This window comes from Esox lucius, chromosome 24 (assembly GCF_011004845.1).
Source record: "Esox lucius isolate fEsoLuc1 chromosome 24, fEsoLuc1.pri, whole genome shotgun sequence".
NCBI classification, from domain to species: Eukaryota; Metazoa; Chordata; class Actinopteri; order Esociformes; family Esocidae; genus Esox; species Esox lucius.
Window position 1 is genome coordinate 9,239,311 of NC_047592.1, and position 25,885 is coordinate 9,265,195.

General features: G+C 48.2%; 1 protein-coding gene across 12 annotated transcripts in view; it reads left to right on the forward strand.

Annotated features, from left to right (window-relative positions):
* nrxn2b (neurexin 2b) overlaps positions 1–25,885 on the forward strand; it is a 638,533-nt gene that overhangs the window by 457,094 nt on the left and 155,554 nt on the right. The window lies entirely within an intron of this gene.

Consider the following 25,885-nt stretch of genomic DNA (forward strand, 5'->3'; position numbering starts at 1 on the left):
CTGTCCACACGCTCAACGGCTTCACTCTCCTCCATTTAGTTGTAATCTGTATCAATCAGGGCAGTGTCGGACGGAGCGCAGCTGCTCACGTAGCCCGCTGCCGTCGATTGGCCAAGCCTGTGCCACTATTGACGTTATTGGCTTTCAGCAGCTTCCCCATGCTCAGTACTGCATTGGATTTATTACTTTTCACATTTTCTGCTGAGCTGCTGAGCTCGATATGGCAATCCTCTCTCAGCCACGCTCTAGACTGGAGCACAATGGACTTTCCAATGGAGTCGGAGGAGATGTGGAAATAATGGCTGCTTTTCCAATATATATATATATATTTTCTCAATGTTAGTGGTCAGCTGTAGTGAACAAACTGGAACCACAGCACACACAAACGCGTGTTCTTTACATGCAAATGCCAACCCGATACACGCATGTTACGCGCACACGTACACATTCCTGAGGCATTATTTGAGAATGGCAGTTGATACCCTAGCAGCCCTGTTCTAATCATTTTTTTTTTTACCCTCTAGCTTAGGTAATTGGATTGCACTTCTCTTGCATCTCGAGTTGCTGCTAAGCTATTTAAATTTACATAATTAACATAAAAATGTTCTCAGGCTCTCTCTTTGGATTTGTGGCTGTCATATGATATTGGACGGCTCAGAGAAATGGGTTGCTTGTTTCTCCTGAAAGGAGTGGAACACAACAGTCCGTGTGTCAGGGTCATGGCACTGGTGACCACGTATCCGCGGTCTGTCCCTCAGAGATATTTTCTCAGGTATCTGCCAGTCTTATTAGCGGGCCGTAGCGAAGAAAGCAAATGCACAGAGCCCGCTGAACAGTCTGGCACGACTCGAGTGGTTACTTACTGGCCGCCCACAAGATTCCCAGCTTCCTTTGACAACTTTGGCATGGGTTTGTTTTTAGATTATGCAGAGCGGCGTGTGTTCATCACACATGCTCTCGCAAACCACTTCATGTGAGAGGTTCCATATTAACCGCCCTCTTTAGATGCTATCCAAGTCCAGACGCTGGCATCTTTGTATCAAGACTCGGTGCGTTGCCTGCGCCGACCGAGTGGTGCCGCCCCTCGTTTGAATGCCCCTGCAACGGCCGTAGAACGTTGGAGAAAAACACGTGGAAGAAATGGCCCCCGGAGTTGGCTCCTGGTGTCGGTGGGAAACGCACTGGACGTTGGGAAATGCGGAGAATTGCTGGAAATAAACTTCAAAACGGTTTGTTTTGAAGGAGAGGCGTGTACAGTTTGAGTAGCGGTTGAACCGAGGCGCCGTGATATTTACTACTCCGTCAAACGACATTGTCCGTCCGGTCCCTCGCCATCTAAGAAATGTGTGTGAGTGGGCCTTGTCAAATATTGGTCGAGGTTTCCTGTCCTGCAGGTTTTTCTCACCGTATCGTCCCCTTAGCAACGTGCACTGTGAACAAAAGGTTCCACTGAAGCTGTCAGCAGCTAAAACATGAGGACAACCAGTCGCTACTGAATGCACGGCCATTACAGCAGGACTCATTGGACCTCTGTGTTTTGTAGCACCAGTTTCAAGCGACAAAAAAAACCCCCTCCCTGCTCCAGTTTTTGGCGGGCTGACGTGAGAGGCCTCTTAGAGCCCATTTAAACCACCGGAGTGCCCAGACCACTCAGTTTAGCATATCTGCAGCGGTTGACTCTGGGAGCAGCGTTGAAGGCCTTATCTCCCGCCTGCCAGTTGTGCCATTACTCTGGTGTTTTTGCGGGCTCTGTTGTCTTCTCTTAGAGGGATATCGCAGGGCCAGTGCCGCCGACAAGGGCAGCCGTAGACGGTGCAAATCTCACTGGTAAATAGGAAATGCCTTATTACTGGTGTCTGTTGACACAGTCGCTGGCGCTGTGGTTGAGAGGTTAACTTTCAGGCGACATGGAAAACACCTGAAATCAATTGTTGCACTGTTCCTTTTGACTCCAGGTATTCTTTTGTTGTTGTGCCCGTGCATACATTGAAGCGTTTGTCTATCTGTGGCTGGATCTCCATCTTAACAGTGAGGCAAATATTTTCAGCTAAACTCACTTTCACCGACTTTCTCATCTTACTGCTGCTGCCATACACTGTTAGATCACAGTATTGAATCGCAATACAGCTTCGACACACTGTCACATCACGAGGCACCGATTGGCATATCGTTTCCACGTGTCAATTGGATGCTACCAATTGAGTTTCCGTGCAGTAAGCACTGCTATGAAGTGATTGAGTATTAATGTAGAACTGTATGCATTACTGTGCAGTTATTGAGTATAAGGGTAGTAAACACTAAAGTGCAGTGATTGAGTATCCATGTAGTACGCACTACAGAAAAGTGACTGAGTATCCATGAAGTAAGCACTATAGAAAAGTGATTGAGTGTCTGTGTTGTAAGCACTATGGTGAAGTGATTGAGTGCCTGTGTAGAAAGCACTACAGTGAAGTGACTGAGTATCCATGAAGTAAGCACTATAGCAAAGTGATTGAGTGTCTGTATTGTAAGCACTATGGTGAAGTGACTGAGTATCCATGGAGTAAGCTCTACAGTGAAGTGATTGAGTGTCTGTGTAGTAAGCACTACGTTGAAGTGACTGAGTATCCATGTAGTAAGTACTACAGTGAAGTGATTGAGTGCCCGTGTAGTACGCACTACAGTGAAGTGATTGAGTATTAGTGTAGCAAGCACAACAGTGAAGTGATTGAGTATTAGCCCTAGTAGTTCAGCAAGCCACTGAGTACCAGAAAGGGTGGAGGGCCGGCATTTGTCCTGTTATCCTGCATGATTAACGAGCACCACTGCCTGCCACAACCCCACTATTGTGATGGATGCCGAAAGGAAGGCGTCTGTTCGCAAGACCCCTGCCGCCACTGGCCTTCCCCCACGCCCTGCTCTCAGCCTGTCTATATGTTAAGCAATTTATTATGTCCAATTGAAGCCGGTGTGATTTGTCTTACACAGCTTCTGATTGAAGGTAATTGAAGAGCAATCTGGCCCCCTCGGTCTACCCCTCGACGGCTCGTGCTTCTCCCTGTCTTTGTCATTTCGAACCGCTGTCTGTCTCCTCGTTGGAAATGTATACAGAGAAACTGGCTCTGTGGCTGGCTGTTCCTTCTTCCTCTCCCACGTATTGTATGTATATAATGCATGTTGACTGTTCTCATCTCACACGGGCCTCCCTTGGGGCTGGAATAACACAGCATCGGCGCTCACAGTCCGACCGAAACCTATTTAACAGTCTCGTTATATCACAGCTAACAATGTGCTCGACGGTCTTATGGAAGCAGCCTCGCAAAATCACCGGGCTTTTCAGAGGACATTGTCTCACCGATGCCTCTGTCGTTCAGTTGTTACATCACTGAGGGTCTAGGGGGAGGATTCTACAGCATAATGCATACTAATTTCCAATACAGTGTTTGATGCAGGGGTTTTGATTGGCTTTTTGTCTAACTGCCTCACTGACTCATGAGACAACCCCAAAAGAATCGCCCAGATTTCAGAGAACCCTGTTAACATCTAAAGACCAAAGTAGCTCCGCTGACTCCGTGCCCGTCCCCATTCGTTCCCTGTCAGTCAATTGTACACACACTGTAGCAATAGACGCTACACGCGCCTCCACCCGCTCCTTGACCCTGGAGCGGGCCAGACGAGGGGACTCTTGACCCCGCATCCGAATCCACACCGGCGTGGGCAACCGACCATGACTGAAGAGATTAACATCCTCATTCTCAATTCAGATCACGGAGGTTGCTCTTGTGACGGGGAGATTACAGAAGAATCTCTGCGGCTGTTAGACACCGTCCCTCCTCTGAGGAAGGAAGGAATAGTCTGTGCGGATACGTGCGTACGCGCGCGCACGAGGGAAAGGGAGAGAGTATACGTGGGGATGCAAGCGACTGCCAAGCGACTCTTCCTGCGCTGAGCTTTGTTACCCCCCCCCCCCCCCCCCCCACACCTTTCTCTTTGCACGTTTTTTTGCGTTACCACAGGAACCAGCTGTGCCCTTTGGAAATGAAGGGGAACGTCACACAGTCCCATAATTCACGCCATGGACAAGCCTGTAATTACGCATCGTTGTGAGACTTTGGAGGGTTTCGTCTGTTCTCACTGTGTGCGCACTGGCATCACTCGTTCACGCGTTCAGCAAACCGTTAAACAAGTCCGGCATTGGGAGCTTTGAGGAATGAACGATATCACAACGCAGGGCGGTAGGGGTGTGTTGTAAAGCCTTGAAAGCCTACACGGAAAGCAACACCACCGTTGTGGCGTTGGGGCCCACCTCAGTCACAGCTGGCTGCGTGGTCTGTTGTTGTGTTTTTCACGGTGAGGACGGAGAGGTCTCACACCTTTCTCCCTGCGGTCCCGCCGTCCCCATGGCAACCCTCCTCTGGGTGCCCTTGAATTAAGAGCCGCCACAGAGGACCTTAGCCAATTCCCTTTCAACTCCAACACCAAACACACATACACTGTTCAACTCCCCCGCCCCGCCCCCCGAGACTGCCCGACACACACACACACACACACCCTAAATCCCCAAACCGCTCTACTCCACCTGCCCTGACACACACACACACACAAAGACACAAAGACACATTCAACTCCCAGAGGCTGCTCCAACCCTGCTTGCTGTGTCTACATGGCTTTCCCCTGGGGCATCTCCTCAGCACTTACCGTTCCATCTCTGCACATCCTTTATCAGCTTCCACTATCCCTAGACCTGGAATAAGTCTTACGTTCGTATCTACAGAATATTTCTCCTCTCCCTCCTCAATCTTCCTCTCCCTCCCTCCCTCCCTCCCTCCCTCCCTCCCTCCCTCCCTGTCCCGTCCGTTCGTTCCCGCCTGCTCAGGACACTAGCCTGTGTTGTGGAGTGTTTCTGTGGAGAAGGTACCCGGGGGATAGCTCGTTTCGCCGCCGCATTAGTGTCTGCCAGTGGCCGTGTTTGCCCATGGGCACGCCCCATGCATGCTGACGCCTCAGCCGGTTCTCAGCCGGTCCAGAATACAGCTGTCCCCTGCCCTGTCCACTTGTCCCGCGGGAAAACTTCATCCCCAGCGCCCCTGTTGTCATAGCTCCTGGGGGATAGTGACACGGCGAGGTCATGGTGGAGGAGAGGTGGGGGTGAAGGAGTGGTGGGGGTGAAGGAGTGGTGGGGGTGAAGGAGTGGTGGGGGTGAAGGAGTGGTGGGGGTGGAGGAGTGGTGGGGGTGAAGGAGTGGTGGGGGTGGAGGAGTGGTGGGGGTGAAGGAGTGGTGGGGGTGAAGGAGTGGTGGGGGTGGAGGAGTGGTGGGGGTGGAGGAGACGAGGGGACAGGGAGGTCACCCCGTAAGAAGGTTTGACAGGTTCAGCCTCCTCCGTTCTAGAGTGTCCTGCCCACTGAGAAATCGGAGAGAGATGAACCGAGGGAGAGAGAGGCAGAGGCAGAGCTTGTCCTGTACGCAGTAGATAATGCTTGTTTGCCATTCGCCGCCCTCGTATTTCCCACCGACTGATAGATAACTTGTGTCTGTGACAGAGGGCAACGGAGAGCCAAGCGCGTCAAATCCAGCCGTTTCAAAATAACCAGTGTGTAAATGGACCCGTGTCACCACGGACTCCGGTTAATTCACAGAGATTGGCGTACTCGATATTTGCTTTGAGATGCGGGGCTTGTTGCTTTGAATTGGTTCTTGATCCCGACACTTGGGTTTGGCCCTCTGGGCCCTTGCCCCTTGTGGGCCTGTCAAGTGTGTTATTAGACTGTGGGCGTTCGAGCAGTCCTTGACGAGGACACTTACTGCATGCCACTAGACGTCTGCTTTCCCGAGCCCTCTCACCACGGACGTTCATCCGGAGTTACCTGACCATTCATTCAGCTCCCTAGCCACCGGTCGCAGAAACACTGCACGGCAGTGGGTGATACTTCCTGGGGTGCTTTAATTAAGTGTCTGTGTGTGTTGTGAAGGCCCAATCACGTGGTGTCCATCTCAGCGCTGACTTTAACCCCTCTGATGTCCGGTTCTCGCGCCATTAACCAGGTGTACTTCACTCCCTACCCAGGGCGTCCGGGGGCGGTCTAGTTTCCTGGTTCCACCTGGTAGTTAATGGCAGTCACCTAGTGTCCAAGGTGTAAACCAGTGGTGGTCCGGGTGAGGCCAGGAGACACATGGACCTCCCACGCTGTGTGTCGGCCCCGATTGGACCCCGCCGTCGTCATTATGAGACCAAATGACATACATCAGCGACCTGAGCAGCTCTGTCTAGCCACTAGCTACCTCGCTAGCTGCCCCATTTGAATTGATTTCCCCCCGTCTATCGTTCCCTCGCATTACGCCTGACAGGAAATAACATGTCGCACAGCACCATGGGGACCAGGGAGCGCACGCTGCTTCCAGACATACCCATTCACAGCTTTTCTATTAAAACCGAGGGGCGAGTGAAAAAGGCAGAGGAATGGAGAGAGAGAGAGAGCACTTTGCCGGCGGAGGTGCTAAGGATCTCCACGAACGTCGTTTTGATCAATGCCCTCCCCGACGAGCACCGTCGACGCAGCCATTCGCCCGGTTGCTCATCATGTCGCTCCGTGGCGCAGCCGAATGGAAATAGCTTTCAGATTGCTAGGCCATTATTTGCGACCGACACATCAGTCTAGTGGGTCATCTGATGGCCCACTTCTTCGTCTTTTAGTTCCTTCACACCAAAGGAGGGAATGGGCACGCTCGCGAACACTAGCCTGAATGATTGGACCTCCCTCCCGGTCCCGCTGACAAGCGGAACGGTCCATGTATCCCGGCTACTGACGGTCGGGTCAAAATCGCCACCCTCCTCGAGGAGTGGCCCTCAGCAGTGATTGATGTCAGTGGGTGGAGGTGGTGGTCTTGTGGCGTGCTGCTGGTTCAGCGTCCTCCTCTCATCCCCTTCCCAGAAACCCCCGGCGAGGCACATGAAAGCAGTGCCACCCGGCACAGGGAGGTTGCAGCGGGTGAGAGGAGGACGGCGCGCCGGGCTGGGGCTGGCGCTGGCTTTTGTGGCGTCTGTGTACACTGAGAAGCCAGGGCCGGATCTTCAGAGGGTGCGCGATATAAGGGGCATTCATTATTAATCCGGCTAGATATTGAAGCTACTGTGACTCCTGGGGGCCTAGCGCGGAGGATTGGCGTCTCTGCCGGGACTCCTCGCCTTTAATAAACAAAGTGGCTTATATTATGCATGCCTGCCGCTTTGAAACGAGCCCCCCCTCTTCCCAGAGGGGGGAGGATTTAGGAACTCACCAGTAAGATGGCTAATGTTACGATTCTCACTTCGGTCCCTATTCTTCGTGTGTTTCTTTCGTGCATTCCTCCGCCTCTCTCTCTCTCGCGCGCGCGCGGTTCAACACGGTTCATTCCCTATTTTTTCCAACACGGAGAAACAAAAATCCCAGCCGTCGTCGTTGTTTCGTGTCGCCGGGCAGCTGTTCCCTTTCACTGTCACCGTCCCACCGGGGACCAGCTTTTTGGAAACTCGGCCGATGAAAAACGAAGCGCCGGAAAAAAGCTCTGACTGCCGAATTGAACACGCGCTGTGGCGGCTCAGTGCTGGCGCGCCATGCAGAGGGGATCCGGGTGAGATCGTGGGCCCAGTTTAACGCCGGCTCCTCTTTGGGCTGTCGCCCATGGGTACGGAGCTAGGCGGGGCGACCTTTGCTCTCATTCCAACCTTTGACTGGCATCCATAGGATTCAGCTTTGATGCTTTGAGCTGTTCTTTGGATGCTGTTATTGGGTATTCCTGAGGGGAATGTCTGACACATTCCAGCACCAACAGAGTAGGATGGGGAGGGTGGCCTGAAAAGAGAAATTGATTGGAATAGATTATGGCAGCTCAGGTAACAGGCTCTGGTCCATGTCTTTGATGTCCTAATATGCCTTCAACAGGCTTTCTCATCTAACTTATTTATGCTATCTTCGCTCTTACGTCTTTGAGAAAGTGTACACAAGGAGACAAGTGACAAAGTGTAAACTGTCCTCTGTATATACAATAGAGCAATATACATTTTATTGTTAAGTGTATCTAATTTGTTTAATGTAGAATGTCTGTTTTGTGTTTTGTATTTAATAGATCTTATCAATAACATCAAACATCTAATACTATACAGTAATAGTGTATGTATTCATAGACATAAGACGTATTTGCTGGTGATGCTTCTAATTAGAAAATATTTTTAGGCTACTATGCTGAATCCTAGGCCAGTCTTAGACTAGTTTGCTCATCATTCAAGCTTGATTTTCCAATGTTGCCCTGGCACTATCTATACTCTAGAACAAGTTTGAAATGTAGTTATAAAACATGGTATATATATATATATGTGGTATTTTTACACACACAGAAGAAAATATATATAAAAGAATGTTTAGATGTTTTAGAACGACTCTCAGAAACTACTACCAATGTGTTACTATCTTCTAGCATTTTAAAGGACTTGCTGGAAACATTCAGTAAAAAAGCAGCAGCATGATGTAACATTAAAGGCATCAAACGAACTGTAACAGAAAGGTTTCACTACTCTGAGAGTCCCTAACTCCAGGAGCCAGGATCTAGCAATCAGGTAAGGAAGTATTGGATCTGGTTCCAATAACACTTTTTCGAATGTGTCTTATATCATGTTCATTTCCTATTTTGATGAAAGGCATTGCGAGTAATTAAATAAATTCAATGCAAAAAAAAATAAAATGAATGCCCCCAAGGCAGAAGTTATGTGATGGGTGGCCTCAAATGGGTTTAGGGTGAATCCTGCATAACAAAAGTGCTGCTTGCTCTAAATGGACATTTTAACAGGGTTAGTGCTTGCAGCTTATTCTATTTTCCTAACCTAACCCATGCACTTAACCCTAAACCTAACCAAAACCCCTTCCTAAGTATGGCCTTTAAAGTGATAGATTTAAAAAGATAAAAAGATATATTGGGTGAGAAAATACATATAAAAATGTTGATGGACAATTAACATTCTTGCAATGAAGTCGGCATTGAGAGGTTCTTTGAGATAAACGTTGCCGCCAAAGTTTATTTTTGAGCTCAGCTTTGCAAATTCCCAGTCTGTGTGCTCCAAGGAGGGAATGACGCGCCGGCAGGAATTTCCACTCGGGTTTGTTTATGGTTGTTAGGAATGCAAGTCGATCTGTAGACAATTTATTATACATTATGCAATGTTATTGAACCTCGCATTGCACTTTTATCTTCTTCTTTTACATTTTGATTTACCACAATTTACTGTATCCAGAGTGACTTTCAGGGTGAGTTGTGTTAAAATGCTTAATGTCAGATTTCTCACTTAGCCGTTTTAGGGACCAATGACTCAAGTCACAAAGCTTCCCCTTGGCCGGTTTGTGATAACAGTATTTCAGTAGTCTCTGAGATTTAAGTGCGTCGTAACTAGCCTGTGTTTTCATTTTGCAGTTTCCTGTAAAAACACCAACACAGAAATATGTAACCTAGAAAAATAGAGTCATAGACAGATTACACACCCTGCCTGCCTGTCTCACCCACACACACACACACACACACACACACCACAAAGAAGACACAAACACACGCACACCTAAAACACGTCTAATATAAGACACAAAAACTCTGAGTGCACAGACACAAATTGGTAGCTGAACAGGGGATGTGGATAGAAAACATCAAAGACCTCGGCTTCTCCATCTGACACATCTGTGTCAGGGCTCAGATGACTGACAGTCACTGGATGAAACCATCACAGTGGAAAAACCCTCATTTGCTTCTGCCGCCTGCCACTAATGTGCCCTCAAGTCGTCTGCACATCACTGCACTCTGGGCTCAAATCAAATGGGAGAAATGGAACCAGGGACCTGGAGGAGGAGAAGGGTGGAGAGAGGGAGAAATGGAACCAGGGACCTGGAGGAGGAGAAGGGTGGAGAGAGGGAGAAATGGAACCAGGGACCTGGAGGAGGAGAAGGGTGGAGAGAGGGAGAAATGGAACCAGGGACGTGGAGGAGGAGAAGGGTGGAGAGAGGGAGAAATGGAACCAGGGACGTGGAGGGCTGGAAAGGTGTAGAGAGGGAGAAATGGAACCAGGGACGTGGAGGAGGAGAACGGTGGAGAGAGGGAGAAATGGAACCAGGGACGTGGAGGGAGGGAAAGGTGGAGAGAGGGAGAAATGGAACCAGGGACGTGGCGGGAAGGGAAAGGTGGAGAGAGGGAGAAATGGAGAAATGGAACCAGGGACGTGAAGGGCGGGAAAGGTGGAGAGAGGGAGAAATGGAACCAGGGATGTGGAGGAGGAGAAGGGTGGAGAGAGGGAGAAATGGAACCAGGGACGTGGAGGAGGAGAAGGGTGGAGAGAGGGAGAAATGGAACCAGGGACGTGGAGGAGGAGAAGGGTGGAGAGAGGGAGAAATGGAACCAGGGACGTGGAGGAGGAGAAGGGTGGAGAGAGGGAGAAATGGAACCAGGGACGTGGAGGAGGAGAAGGGTGGAGAGAGGGAGAAATGGAGAAATCGAACCAGGGACGTGGAGGGCTGGAAAGGTGTAGAGAGGGAGAAATGGAACCAGGGACGTGGAGGAGGAGAAGGGTGGAGAGAGGGAGAAATGGAACCAGGGACCTGGAGGAGGAGAAGGGTGGAGAGAGGGAGAAATGGAACCAGGGACGTGGAGGGCTGGAAAGGTGTAGAGAGGGAGAAATGGAACCAGGGACGTGGAGGAGGAGAACGGTGGAGAGAGGGAGAAATGGAACCAGGGACGTGGAGGGAGGGAAAGGTGGAGAGAGGGAGAAATGGAACCAGGGACGTGGCGGGAAGGGAAAGGTGGAGAGAGGGAGAAATGGAGAAATGGAACCAGGGACGTGAAGGGCGGGAAAGGTGGAGAGAGGGAGAAATGGAACCAGGGATGTGGAGGAGGAGAAGGGTGGAGAGAGGGAGAAATGGAACCAGGGACGTGGAGGAGGAGAAGGGTGGAGAGAGGGAGAAATGGAACCAGGGACGTGGAGGAGGAGAAGGGTGGAGAGAGGGAGAAATGGAACCAGGGACGTGGAGGAGGAGAAGGGTGGAGAGAGGGAGAAATGGAACCAGGGACGTGGAGGAGGAGAAGGGTGGAGAGAGGGAGAAATGGAGAAATCGAACCAGGGACGTGGAGGGCTGGAAAGGTGTAGAGAGGGAGAAATGGAACCAGGGACGTGGAGGAGGAGAACGGTGGAGAGAGGGAGAAATGGAACCAGGGACGTGGAGGGAGGGAAAGGTGGAGAGAGGGAGAAATGGAACCAGGGACGTGGCGGGAAGGGAAAGGTGGAGAGAGGGAGAAATGGAGAAATGGAACCAGGGACGTGAAGGGCGGGAAAGGTGGAGAGAGGGAGAAATGGAACCAGGGACGTGGAGGAGGAGAACGGTGGAGAGAGGGAGAAATGGAGAAATCGAACCAGGGACGTGGAGGGCTGGAAAGGTGTAGAGAGGGAGAAATGGAACCAGGGACGTGGAGGAGGAGAACGGTGGAGAGAGGGAGAAATGGAACCAGGGACGTGGAGGGAGGGAAAGGTGGAGAGAGGGAGAAATGGAACCAGGGACGTGGAGGAGGAGAAGGGTGGAGAGAGGGAGAAATGGAACCAGGGACGTGGAGGAGGAGAACGGTGGAGAGAGGGAGAAATGGAGAAATCGAACCAGGGACGTGGAGGGCTGGAAAGGTGTAGAGAGGGAGAAATGGAACCAGGGACGTGGAGGAGGAGAACGGTGGAGAGAGGGAGAAATGGAACCAGGGACGTGGAGGGAGGGAAAGGTGGAGAGAGGGAGAAATGGAACCAGGGACGTGGCGGGAAGGGAAAGGTGGAGAGAGGGAGAAATGGAACCAGGGACGTGAAGGGCGGGAAAGGTGGAGAGAGGGAGAAATGGAACCAGGGATGTGGAGGAGGAGAAGGGTGGAGAGAGGGAGAAATGGAACCAGGGACGTGGAGGAGGAGAAGGGTGGAGAGAGGGAGAAATGGAACCAGGGACGTGGCGGGAAGGGAAAGGTGGAGAGAGGGAGAAATGGAACCAGGGACGTGGAGGGCGGGAAAGGTGGAGAGAGGGAGAAATGGAACCAGGGATGTGGAGGAGGAGAAGGGTGGAGAGAGGGAGAAATGGAACCAGGGACGTGGAGGAGGAGAAGGGTGGAGAGAGGGAGAAATGGAACCAGGGACGTGGCGGGAAGGGAAAGGTGGAGAGAGGGAGAAATGGAACCAGGGACGTGGAGGGCGGGAAAGGTGGAGAGAGGGAGAAATGGAACCAGGGATGTGGAGGAGGAGAAGGGTGGAGAGAGGGAGAAATGGAACCAGAGACGTGGAGGGAGGGAGAAATCGAAAGAGATTGGAAAGGAGAGAAATGCAAAGTGGCCAGAAGTGGCAGAAAGAAATACGAAGTGGGCCTATCTCATCGTCTTGCATACTATACAGCAGTCTGGCACATTCTCCTCTCCCGGCGGTCCATGCTGTGGGGGCGCAAGCACAGATAAAACACCACCAGAGATGGGCTCTGTCCCACTCACATTCCCAGTCAGTCACTTAAGTGGAGGCAGGAAATTGGCTATTCCAGATCTGTGTGTGAGAGTGAGCGAGACCGCTTATGTCCACCCACCGCTCCAGGGCACTGAACCTCCACTCGACCTCACCGTTCACGGCCGCAGAGGCCGACGGGTCACCCTCCGCCGTCAGAGCTCCACGCCGCTGCTCCGGTGATCGGGAGAGTACGCCGGTGTGTTTCATTCTCTTCCCTTCCTGTCCAGTGGTGTATTAAAGCCCCAGCGAAGGGAGGGACTTTCTTTTATAGCACATGCCTTGGAAAGGCAGAAGGCATTCACCCTGTAGTCATTGTGGAGATAACAATAACGCCAGCTCTTAAAATGTGTCGTTAGATTAGCTTCTTCCCCCTTCCACACACACACACACACACACACACTTTCTCCTTACAAGGGTATAGGCTGCGGATGGGCATGTGATGCTATCACTTCCTGCTTAAAGATATAAAGTGTACACTAGCCTGACAGGGCTCATGAGATTACTATTGATAAATCGCGTAGTGCTGATAGATCAGTATTTTACCAACAAGTAAACAGCACAAAGCCATATGGTGATAACCCTGCCGCCCAGTAAATAGATGGTTGCCGTATTGTACACCACAACGGCTGGAATTACTATGGGGTCTTCCTGAATTTACAAATGGGGACATGTCTTTAATGTGTCTGTTAGGGTAACCGCTGTGTCTGCTTCATCTGAACGGCGGGGAACAAAAGGGTTATCACGTGTCCTGTATCCAAGGCAAGTCACCCCTGTGAAGCCTCCTTCCTGCAACTCGTCCCCTGTGCTTCCATCGCGCCTTGATTGGGTTAGAGAGAACTGGCAGCCAATGGGCAATCTACATGTGCGGGAGGAGAGGCGGGGCAGTAAGTCAGGGTGCATTTGAGTATCACTGATCAAGTCTCACTGCATTGGCTTAGTTGGCTTCACTAACCGTGCGAAATCGTCTCAGCCAAAGTCGTAATAATAAACAAAAACATGACAGCCATATCTTGAAATATTTGTTCAAGCTTGAGGTCTGAACATCATCTCTGGATATTATCTCGATCTGGTTAGTGAGAAAGGTTGCATGTTTTATTCGTAAGCCTGTGAGAAAAAAGCCTTCAGCAAGGCACTTAACCTTAATTTGCTGATGTAAAAGGCTCTGGATAAGACTGTCAGTTAAATGACTGAAATGTAAATATATCCCCTTTAGTGACCTAATTGAAACTGGCATGTAATGCATTCTCTACCGCATTCTCAAATCCCATTTCATTTGATTACTGTCATTAATTTGGGGCCCTGTAAGCGTTTTTCAATTAAAGGTGTGTGTGTGTTGGAGGCCGTCCACGGAAGTACAGTTTACAACCTGTTGAATATGGCAACGAGAGGCCAAAAGGGACCGCTGGTGATCACTCAGTCAGGGTCAGCTGATGTTATCTCCAGCTGGTCCCGGATTGGTCCCCGAGAACAGAGGTCAAGGGTCAATTGAAACCATTTTCACAACACGTTATTTGATAAAGACATACCCGGGGGGGAAAGAGTTATGAATAAGTGTGCCTCAGGTCCTTTAAAAGTGCTTCTGTCCTTGGCATTTCTACCACAGGCGAGATGGATTGCTAGCGACTAGCGCAACAGCTAATTAAGGCTAGATGCAGGCGCTACCCACACAAACGGTCTACATCTGGGCTTCATTCCTCAGACGCCGTTGGCCTTGTTTGACAGTGCCCTTCATCCGCTCCTCTTTGGGACTGCTTTAAACACGGCCCTGTCTGGGGGTCGAAGACACTCAGCAGTCGTGATTTATCACCCTTTTACCCTTCTTTGGGGCACTTCCTCCAGCGCTTTACCTGGTCTCCATCCCGATTAACATCTCTGCCTTCCTGTAGTGCTCTGTACTTCAGGACCCGTTGGAGAGTTGAGTATGTGGGGAGTGTGAAAGGGAGTGGCGATTTGCGACACCTCTTGGTGACCTCGGTCTTCCCAGGGAGAGGGCACGGTCGTCAGGTCCCCGTCTCAGCTTTTAATATCACCCCTTTTGAGGGAGCGTGTTCCCTTTCTGTCAGTCATCCGTTGTGCGGTGTCAGATCTTTCCCCAACCTGCCTGCACAATCGCTGCAGTGTCTCAAACATGTCAGTGAAGCTCTCCACCCTCCAGCGATCTATCGCACGTCACTCACAGGTGCCAAGATTACGGTGCCCAGGCAACATTTAGGGGTTTGAAGGGGACCATCGCCAGTGTGTTAAAAGATAACTTGCCAATGCTGCTGTTGTCATACATCTGGTTATAGTTCAGCAATGGTGTGCAGCCTCGAGAAGCTTAACTTAATTTTTGTTTTTTTTCCGAACAAAATAAGTAATCCCATGAAACTGTTGTGAATTGCACACTCGTCCAATCAGGTGTTTGCGAACCTTGCAATCAACAGCCTTAGCATCAAGCTACCGTGAGCTGATTTGGCCTCTTCAGACCAGAATCATTTAGCATTTATTTTCCTCCAACAGGAGTATGGCTCCCTGCTATATTGGAATAAAACCAATGTCTTTGCTAGGGTAACAAAGAGCATGTTTTGATTGGAAATGGAGTCAAGACTCAAGACAAACTGAAAAACAACAGTCAGACTACTAATCCGTCCTGCGCCGTGATTGCCTTTGTTCAAGCATAAGTGGCACACGTGCACTTTTTCCTGGTGCACGCTGTATTCCCTTCTGTCCGTTCCATTCCCATGTTAAATGTTAAAAGATTGCATGTGTTTATCCCATTACAAAATGATACACCTGGCCTGAATGAAAGGCCTAGGGTTTCATCCTCATCCCCCACAGACCCATTTAATTACATGGTGGCATTTTACTCCGAACCGTTTGTTGTGTCAAAGCTCGGCGGCAATTACAATTACGGCATGGTTGGGAATTTGCTTCCATAGAGCTGTAAGGGGGTCATGCGCATGAACATACACAGGACAAGTGTTTCATCCACTTAAGGTTACATACATATTGCGTAGCTAATGCCATACATGTAAATTACATTTTCTGGGAATATATTTAAAACAATCAAATGCTTGTTTGTACTTTAGCCCTCGGAGGATTGTGGGACATTATTTGGGAATTTGCCTGGGCGGGTTAGCTAGTTAACGGATTAGTGGCAAATATTTTAATACAATTGTATGTTATATTCATATATTGTGTTTGTATAAACAATGTAGTGTCCATAGAGAGTCAGGACACCGGTTTAAAGTACAATGCCGGGTTCACTGACGTTAACCGCCGGAATCTTATCTTTAGACCAGCGGGAACACCAACGTCATCTTTGTTCCATGTGGTCTTCCATCCAGGTACTGACCACAACCTACCGTGCTTAGCTTCAGAGGCTAAATGTACTGTATGCCCTCGCTGCTCTTAGTCACTCTGGTTAGGAGTGCCTGGAGATTACATTAAAATATAAGTGGGGCTGAGGTGCTCAACAAACGAACTAGCATGACTTTCAAGGTTGTGCGCATGTTAATTGTTCCGCACAAATTAAAAGGAGAAATGTGGAAAATCCACCCTCCAGTGTCTAGAAGGGAAATAGCAGAAACGTTGTACTTTCAACGCTAGATAGCCTTAGCAGCTAAGTAGATAACTAGCTACAATGTTGAGTTTGGAATTCCCATTCTAGTTGCCTAAACTGAGGTTTCACTGAAACAGAGCGAATCAAAACATTTTGTATAGTTACTTGTCCCATGCTAGTGACGCCAGACATAGATGTATGGGCAGTTTACCTCTAGCTAGCTTGTATTTTGCAATATGTCTGCCTTTGAAAATTGTTAGTTAATGTTATTTGTTCAATACCTATTTTGTCTGTACAATTTGATTCAAGAAAAAAAAAACTCTGGCTAGCTTGCTATTTAGAAGGAGAGCTAACCTGGATGGAAAATATGGCAAACAGCCTGACTTTTAGGTCCGTATCAACCTGTGTATTCTTCAATGAGTCTGGCAACGCAATAATACTGAAGAAAATAGAGCAGATCATTGGGAAGACGCAGGCTATGATCGTGAGTACAATGGCAATAACAAACTATTTGTGAAGTACATTTCAAATAACAACTGTCCCCTATGCTGTTTAAAATATATTATTTTATTCTCTGCATTAATATGGTGGAAATTGCATATTTTACAATGTTTTATCTACTTGTGAACAGGCAGGAATCTGGAAAACACAAAAAAAATGCTTCCTGTCATGTTGCCAGGCATAATAAGGTGAACATTAGTTGTCATCTGGTCTCAAGACTTCAGTTACATTTACTTTGCATTAACATATCACCGCTCCCTGATAACATTATAAAACACTATAGCATCCTGAACACCAGGCTTTGTTGCTACGCATATTCATTCGCTTTTTTAGTGTAAATTATTAGCATATTCTTTAAGTTTATTATATAACGTATTATCATATTTTGTAGCCTTGTGTGTATAGTATAAATGATTAGCATATTCATTAAGTTTGTATATGGAATAAAGGATTAGCATATTCATTGGCTTTGTATGTAGAGTATACTGTATGTGTGGGTTTGTATTTTCTGGGCCTCGTGGTTGTAGAAGTCTAGACAGATAATGATAAAGAACAAACAGAGCAGGTGAAGAGGGTGGAGGACCAAGATAGGAGAGGAACGAAGTTAAAGGGGAGGGAACAGGAAAGAGGGAGGAGAGACAGAGGAAGAGAAAGGAGAAAAGGAGTTGAGGAAGGGAGGAGGAGAGAGTGACCAGGTAGATTGATAAATCGCAGGCATTGTGGTAGAGCAGGTGAGGGATGGAGTGTGATCCTTCTCTCTCTCTGTCTCTCCGCCGCCGAGAGGTGACCTCTAGCTCGGCGATATGAAGAGAATGTCACGCAACATTACCCCTCCCCTCTGCCAGAAGCAGATGAAGTTTTTATTTTTTTGCGCCATGCTGTGGAGGGAAAACAATTCCTTTTCATCTTTGATTAATGTCTGATACGTGGGCTGACGGTATTCAGGCAGAGGGGCTGGGGAGAGGAGTGTGCTGGTCCTTTCTTCCTCCTCTCCCTTCCTCTCGTCTGGGGATCATTCTGGGCGACATGACGAGCTGGGAGGAAGACCAGCGTGCCTTGGGGCTGGGGCTGTGGCTGAATCCTCTACATTACATGGCCTCTGTCCTCAAGTCCCAGGTACAGTGTTGTTTGTGTGGGGCTTTTCTCCTCTGCTTGATGTTTTCTGACCCTAAATACATCAGGGGAAGGTGTATTCTCCTGGCAATGTCCCTGGACGGTCTTCGTGTTGAACCTCCTATTCCCCAGGTAACTGTTCAGTTAAGAGGGAAAGAAGTGAGGTCTGACATGGAATGTGGTGTCACTCCGAAATAAGGTCACGGTGCCGACGTAGTCATCGGGGCTTCTTGAGGTTGTAGACGACGCACGGCGAAGGTCGGGCGGCGGCGTTGGAGCTGATTGTGACTGAGACCACCTTGACGACTAGTGGCCTGTTTGTCCGTACAACCGTAGCGGTTAATTACCCTGGTAGGCCCTGACCATCAGCCCCACCCCCCCCCAGCCCACCCACCCCTCGCTGGGTGTTTCTTCAGGTAATTACCTGTCAACCCCCTGCCATCAGATAACAACGTGGACGTTCCATTAGGCTCGCTCTTAACCTTCAAAACGGTGCGGTTTTAGGAGACGAATAAACTGCCGTCAGCAGTGCCGGCTTGTTGGGGGGGGGTGGCGGGGGGGGGTGGCGGGGGGGGTTGATGTGTTACGGCCGGAGGTGCATGTCTACTTGATGTTAAGCACAAGTCGGGTCTTTGTGACGCGGTGATGGTTGGTGGCCCCGGCCCGGGGGTCAATTGGGGGGAACAGCCCGTCGTGGGGACAGCGGGCTGTCCCCACGGAGGGAAGCTGCCAGCGGGCTGCCGACTGACATGGGAAAGGGGCTAGCGCTGAGTGCTCCGCCTCGCGGCCCTGCCAAGAGAGTTCGCCGTTACTGTTACGCCGTGCTGTTATATACACCAGATACAAACTGGACACTCTGGGGCACTGGGGGGGGGGGGGGGGGGGGCATGTAAACAACCACCCAGAAAGACGCATAGCCCCCCCTGCTGGACGGACCTACTGTCAAGGAACAGGAGAGACTGGGGCGGGTGGAGTATGTACAGAGATGAGGGAGGCGTAGGGACGGTTGGGGGAGTGATGGAGAGGAGAGAAGGGGAGTGTGTGTGTGTGTGTGTATGTGTGTTTATGCATATTTCCTGCGTGTGACGGAGTTTTGATGCCAGCACCTTTTTGCAGAAGCACATCTTAAATTGCCTTGCTTTGTCAAGGGCCTCTCTCCGGAACGCAGTTTGCATGCTGTTAGATGAGCGGAAACAGGAGGAAATCCATCACACGACCCGTTGGAATCTGCCTGGGCTCCGGCTAAAGAGGAGTGAACGGCCCTAGCTTTACCAGAGCGTCTGCAAAAAGGCGTCTGTCAGTCTCCACAAAGGAGTGCTCCGCGTTGAGAATCTGATTGACAGGGGAATATATACACCCACCTTGCTTTTTCTCTCTTCCCCTGTCAGAACATTATTTGCTGAGGTTTTAAGTCCTTCAGTGCTGGATAATACATAGATAATGGTTACAGGTACACAGATTATGTTTCATTATCTTTTGCTCATATTTGCACAAAGTACTTCTGGGTGAAACGGCTTCAGTTTAATAAAGAAGCAGCAAGGAAAGAAGGGGTTATAACTTGATATATTACAGCAAGCAATATCCCTTGTATGACTCTAGGCCCGTCCCACTCACTCTATTTTTCTCTGTATTTAGTGTGAGGAAACGGCAGTACAATCCAAAGGTTGCTCTAAAATGGAGGGACTCTGGGATTGATCAGTGTTTCCCTGGACGCTAAACAACGAATACATCCAAAAGAGCCCATTCGTTCCGCTCGCAGGTTTGGCGTTAATACGCAGCGCTGCCTTGTGTAATTACACAGCGCGGGCATGAGCAGACGTGTGATTTAATTTCATTAGGCAACGCTGTGTCTATTAAACCCTGCTGATAGTTATTTAGCAGGTTGGCGACCAGGGTGGGCTAGCAGGCCACTGGACGCCCTGCACGGTGTGTTCCAAAACCTGTGCTCATGGGTAATTGCGGTAGTAGGATATTTTGCCAGATGGTGATAGACCACCGTGTCGGCGATGTTATTACATGGTTGACCTTAACCGCACTGAGTTGCCATTCAGCCGATATTCTTTACGCAGAATGGCTAGTCACACACGTACTCACCAGAGCAGCAGTGTGGTTTTCAGACACGATTGCCAGGACGCGTTTTAAACAAATCGTCTGTTGGAGAAAAAAGAAGCCCCATTCAGGTATGTTTTTACGGGGTTGCTACCAATGCTGAATAATTAATCGCGAGTTATCTTCCCCTTGTTCGTCGCGATTAATCAACGTTTTAGAATGTATTCAAATGTGCCCATAAATAGAAAGGTTTGGCCCGTTAGACTAGGGAGTCAACGTCCTCAAATTTCACTCCTTAAAATTGCCACAATAACTGTCAGTGTCTTTTTGTTGTCCATGAAGGTTGCTGGTCTCTGGATCCCATAGTTCTCCCATCTTCCATTGTGCTCTTAATCAAAGCACCAAGTAGAATAACAGCCATGTTTGGCTGCTGTGTAAAACACGTGATCCAACCCTGTAGCTGATATTCAGGCTACAATGTGGTGAGAGTGTCATTCTGCCCACGGTAGCTCTCCTGATGGATGGTTGGCCACCTTTGATAGAGGCAACAGTACAACCAAATACTTGTGTAAATAGTTGTTTGTTAATTCCAGTATTAGAATATGTTTTTAGGCCCTGAAGTGCCTGGCCATGACATTAATGCTTATCTTAGGCTAGCAGAAAAACTATGTATATAAATCACCATGCTGCCAGGCAGATGTTGGAATGGGCTGTTGTTTGTTGTCTGACATTCTTTTGTAGGCTTGGGTATCTAATGCTGAAGTCTCAGAACCCACTTGCAGGTGGCATTCAACAAACAGGAGGCTTCTCGCACAGCGTGTCAGGACAAGCAGGAGGCGACAGGCAGTGGAGAGGCAACTCTGGCCTTGTTGTCCGTTGGGTTTTTGAAGGGAGACAAGGACGCAAGGGGAGATATTCCCAATTTCCGACAACAGAGCGTCCTGCGAACGGACTGATGTGTACCAACACACTGTTAGGCAGGATTCACAGACCAGGTAAAAGTGGAATCACGATTCACGACATGAATGCCTCCATTGTTGTATAGAATGAAAGTACCTGTGAAGTGTATCGAAAAACTGTTTGGGCACAAGTAATTTACTCAAAAGGTTATTAGTACATGGTATTAGTATGATTACCTCGTTTTAGACAGCTCTCGCTAAAGTCAGTCACTCTAGATTATTTTAAAAATTATTTAAAAAATTTACACAGACTTCGTTGTCTCCTAGTATTTCAGATCTTTAAGTTCTGTCAACAACACAACCAAAGGGCAAGACTTTGGTTGTGCGGTTGGTAGGACTCAAAGTTTGTTGCCCAGGAAACCGTGATGGTTGGCATGGTATGTCAACTAGAATAACGCTGGCAGTGGGATCGCTTCCCATTAAAACAACGAGGGCTTTCATCATGGCAGTGTGATCGTTTCCCATTAAAACAACGAGGGCTTTCATCACGCTGTCTAGCAGGTGGTTACCGTGACTTCTGTGTTGCCAACAGAAGACATCTTGATATGACACGAGTATACCAAGTTGTACCGGCAACAGGCATTCCACCAGGTGCCTGAAGCTTGGTGATAATATGCCAAAGGCTGTGTTGTATTCATTAGCACCAAATGGAATTAAATTGACTTTACTGTGTCCTAATGAATACTGCCAATGGCTACTGATGCTTCCTAATCCTGTGTTGTCTGTCTGTATATTATGCAGGCAGGTGACAACTGACATCACAACTGACATGATATTAATTGCAAAAGCTAATCAAAGGCCATGGCTGGACATGTCAGTTAAAATGCGTTTTGCGATACAGCTACTGGTAGCATGTTGAAGGAATGCGAACAGGTTAACCGCCTGGCATTTGTGAAGCCAAACACGTTCCATACATGCTGGGAATGTATTTCCTGAAGTCTAGTCTCCTGAAGTGTGAACACAGCCTAACACTTCTCCTCACCAGGTCAGTTCTCAGAATCACCTTGTTCCAAAGACATGCTGTGTGCCTGTGCGTTAAGGGCTGGAGACCTAAAATATTTTCATGATCAATCACTGACTTCAGTCTGGTGATGTTGTAACAGACAGAGTAGGTTCTGTCAGGCAATGATGTAATATACAGAGTAGGTTCTGTCAGGTGATGATGTAACAGACTGAGTAGATTCTGTCAGGTGATGATGTAACAGAAAGAGTAGGTTATATCTGGTGATTATGTAATAAACAGAGTTTGTTCTGGCAGGTGAAGATATAAAAGCTACCGAGAGAGTGAAAAAAATGTAGCTGAATTTGGTGTCTATCAAAGCTGCAGGAAGTAGAGACAATCAAAGCCTATAGGAGGGAATAAAGGAAAAAGACAGAAAGAGGAGAGTGAAGAAGACAGGAGGTTTTCCTACACCTACCACAGTGCTGTCTACATCAGGAGTAAGGCTTCGGTTCAGCCAATTAAAACTTCCCCAGAAGTTTCTTTTCTGGGCTTTTAATGCGCCCAGGGATGGAGATTTCTGTGAATATCACGTAGCGGGAAAAGAAACAGGAAACGGAGGGTGATTAGAGAGAACCACATGAAGACGTAACGGAAGACATGCACCTGGTGGCCGTATAATGGAGTGTATCAAGCTATAAAATCACCCACTTACCCGTTTCGTATCCAGCGTGCACAGACATGGCACTATCATGGCACCAAAGATCCACAAGCTACTCCTCTTCCACACCTGCTTTCGGTATTGATCTCCCTCCTTCCCTCTTCCCTCTATCGATACCTAATTGATCTTTCTCCCCAGCTTCTCGCTTGATCGCCCCCTCCCTCTATCCTCCCCTTTCTTTCCGGCCCAGTGTATTGAGCGGTAGCGGGGGGACTGGTCTGCTCTGGGTTATTGGTGCTGCAGGAGCCAGCACGAACACGGTGGGTCGGCTTAATTGGCTCCCCGGGGTCTGTCGCCGCGTCCCAGTGTAAACGCGCGTCAAAAGCATCGACGTGCCGAGGAGAACCATGCCGTCTGAGATGTCCCTAGGCACTGATCTGGGACTCGGCTTAGTTTGTTATGTCACAGGCGCTTTTCTTTCTGTCACCGGAGGAAGGGGGAGAACGGGCCTCAGGTGAGTGTGGTGTGATTTCAGTCCAAGTGTCGAGGGGGGCAGGGTCAACACGTTGAATGCTGGACAGCGTGGGCGTTCGGCTCAGCGAAGGTGCGCTACGACCTTCTGAAACCATTTTGTGAAACGCCCAGTGGTCTGGAGTTGGAACGTTCCGTTCAGGCTTCCTGAATGTGATCTCGAAGAACATGGTATTTTCATAAATGTCTGGTGTTAGGGCAATGCAAGCGGACGTCCACTTGGCATTATATGTGGCGTTCTGCTTGGATCCTGACACCATTTTGTCAGTCTCCGGCGCGGGGTTGCCTCGGCATGGGTTGAGCCGTACGTAGGTTTACAGTGGCAGCTCACCCATTATGAGGAAGGTGTTGTGTTGGTAATAATACTCATCTAATGACTGTACATTACCAGGGCGGTTACATACAGCACACTGTGGGGCGGCTGAGTGAAATAACCCTAGCTTAGCCCTCTCTCCTCTCTCCTCACACAGCTCTCCTCTCTCACGGGCCCCTCCTCTCTCCTCACACAGCTCTCCTCTCCCACTGCCCCTCCTCTCTCCTCACACAGCTCTCCTCTCCCACTGCCCCTCCTCTCTCCTCACACAGCTCTCCTCTCCCACTGCCCCTCCTCTCTCCTCACACAGCTCTCCTCTCCCACTGCCCCTCCACTCTCCTCCATTGACCAGTTTCTCACTTGCTTGCTAGGTATTGTTTATCAATTATTTATTTATATTTTTATCTTATGCTTGCATCAAGTCACTCATCTCCCTTCATCTTTCTTTTTTTGTCACTCCCTTTCACTCTCTCGCTGCCCATCTTTCTTTCCTTTTCTCACAGGGAGCTTCTTGCTTGCCTGGTCCGAAACTAAGGGATGATGTATGTGAATCGGTCATCTTCTTCCCTTATTCCTGCCATTAATTAGTCGCTACATGCTCTCTCCTCCATCATCCATCATCCCTCGTAGTCACTAAATGATCTCTGCTCCATCATCCCTCGTAGTCACTAAATGATCTCTGCTCCATCATCCCTCGTAGTCACTAAATTATCTCTGCTCCATCATCCCTCGTAGTCACTAAATGATCTCTGCTCCATCATCCCTCGTAGTCACTAAATGATCTCTGCTCCATCATCCCTCGTAGTCACTAAATGATCTCTGCTCCATCATCCCTCGTAGTCACTAATTGATCTCTGCTCCATCATCCCTTATAGTCACTAATTGATCTCTGCTCCATCATCCCTCGTAGTCACTAAATGATCTCTGCTCCATTGACACTTGTAGTCTTTACATGACCTCTGCTCTCTCTAAAAAGTGTTGAGCTGTGTCCTGGATAGCGTTCAGACAGCATGTCAAAGTCTTAGCTTTTCCTATCCTACAGAGCCTGGTCACTGAATTGAAGAGTATTCAGGTACTTATCCATGATCAGGAACCAGAAAGCCATATAGCTCTGTAGGAAGGCTCCATTATCATAATGAACCGTTAGCAGCCATATAGCTCTATAGGATGGCTCCCATTACCATTGACTAAGACAACTTTGGAACCCATTCAGCCTATCGTAGTGTGTGATATTTTCATATAGCCTCTGGTCCTATGGCATTTCAAATGATTTGTTCATTAATGTAGTGCCGAGGGAATGATTGACCTTTAGCTCAATTTGTTTCCGGTCCTATGGGTTGAATGTTGGCAACGCCAATGCTTGTTTCTTTTTTCTGTGTTGGCTAGCCGAGTGAGGAGCGGAACTCTGGGATTCGACGCAACGGGAATTATAGAACAAGCATGAGCACAGAGACACTCGCATCAGTTTACAGCGGCACATCCAGAACAATGTCAAACCTAAGCCCACCAACAGCAAAAAACACCAGTCTCTTAATACCCATCAGGTGTGGCCATGTTGGCCTTTTTAAACCAATTAAACCGGAGTACTCTTTTGTGCTACAGCTGAAGTTCTCTCTCTGGGTGACAATTAAGTTACATTGTGTATCCCATTGATGTATGTTTGTGTGTGCATTCATTGTGTATCCCATTGATGTGTGTGTGTGTGTGTGTGCGAATGCGGTAATATACTTTAGTGGTCCTAGAGGCGGTGGGCGGGCCAGCAGTGGCAGAGTGGCGGAAAAAGGCCTCTAACGATTGTTGATCACCAATGTACGGGTGATTAAACCAGCTGGAAAACAAATGGCAGAGTCCCACAAAGCATGTAGCCCCCACACTTTTTTGCATTCCCTCTCTCTGTCTTGGTCACTCTCTCTCAAACCCAGCATTCCCCTGTGTCCTTGTGGAGGAAGGTTGTCACGGAAAAGGAAGGCAGCATTTGAGACAGATGAGTACCACTTTAAAGTGACAGAGGGGCGCAGGAGGCATACATACAGCACATGGTCAGAAGGTATATGTAAAATACAGAAGATATATTCATACACATTTAGAGGGTATACGTAAAATACACAAGAAATATTCATGCACGTTCAGAAGGTATACGTAAAATATAGAAGATATATTCATACACATTTAGAGGGTATACGTAAAATACACAAGAAATATTCATGCACATTCAGTAGGTATACGTAAAATACAGAAGATATATTCATACACATTCAGAAGGTATACGTAAAATACAGAAGATATATTCATACACATTCAGAAGGTATACGTAAAATACAGAAGATATATTCATACACATTTAGAAGGTATACGTAAAATACAGAAGATATATTCATACACATTTAGAAGGTATACGTAAAATACAGAAGATATATTCATACACATTCAGAAGGTATACGTAAAATACAGAAGATATATTTATACACATTTAGAAAGTATATGTAAAATACACAAGAAATGTTCATACACATTTAGAAGGTATACGTAAAATACACAAGAAATGTTCACACACATTTAGAAGGTATACGTAAAATACAGAAGATATTCATACACATTCAGAAGGTATACGTAAAATACAGAAGATATAGTCATACACATTTAGAAGATACATAAATATACACATTCAGAAGATATACATAAATATACAGGAAATATACACTTTCAGAAGATATACATGAATATACCAGAAATAAACACTTTCAGAAGATATACATAAATATACAGGAAATATA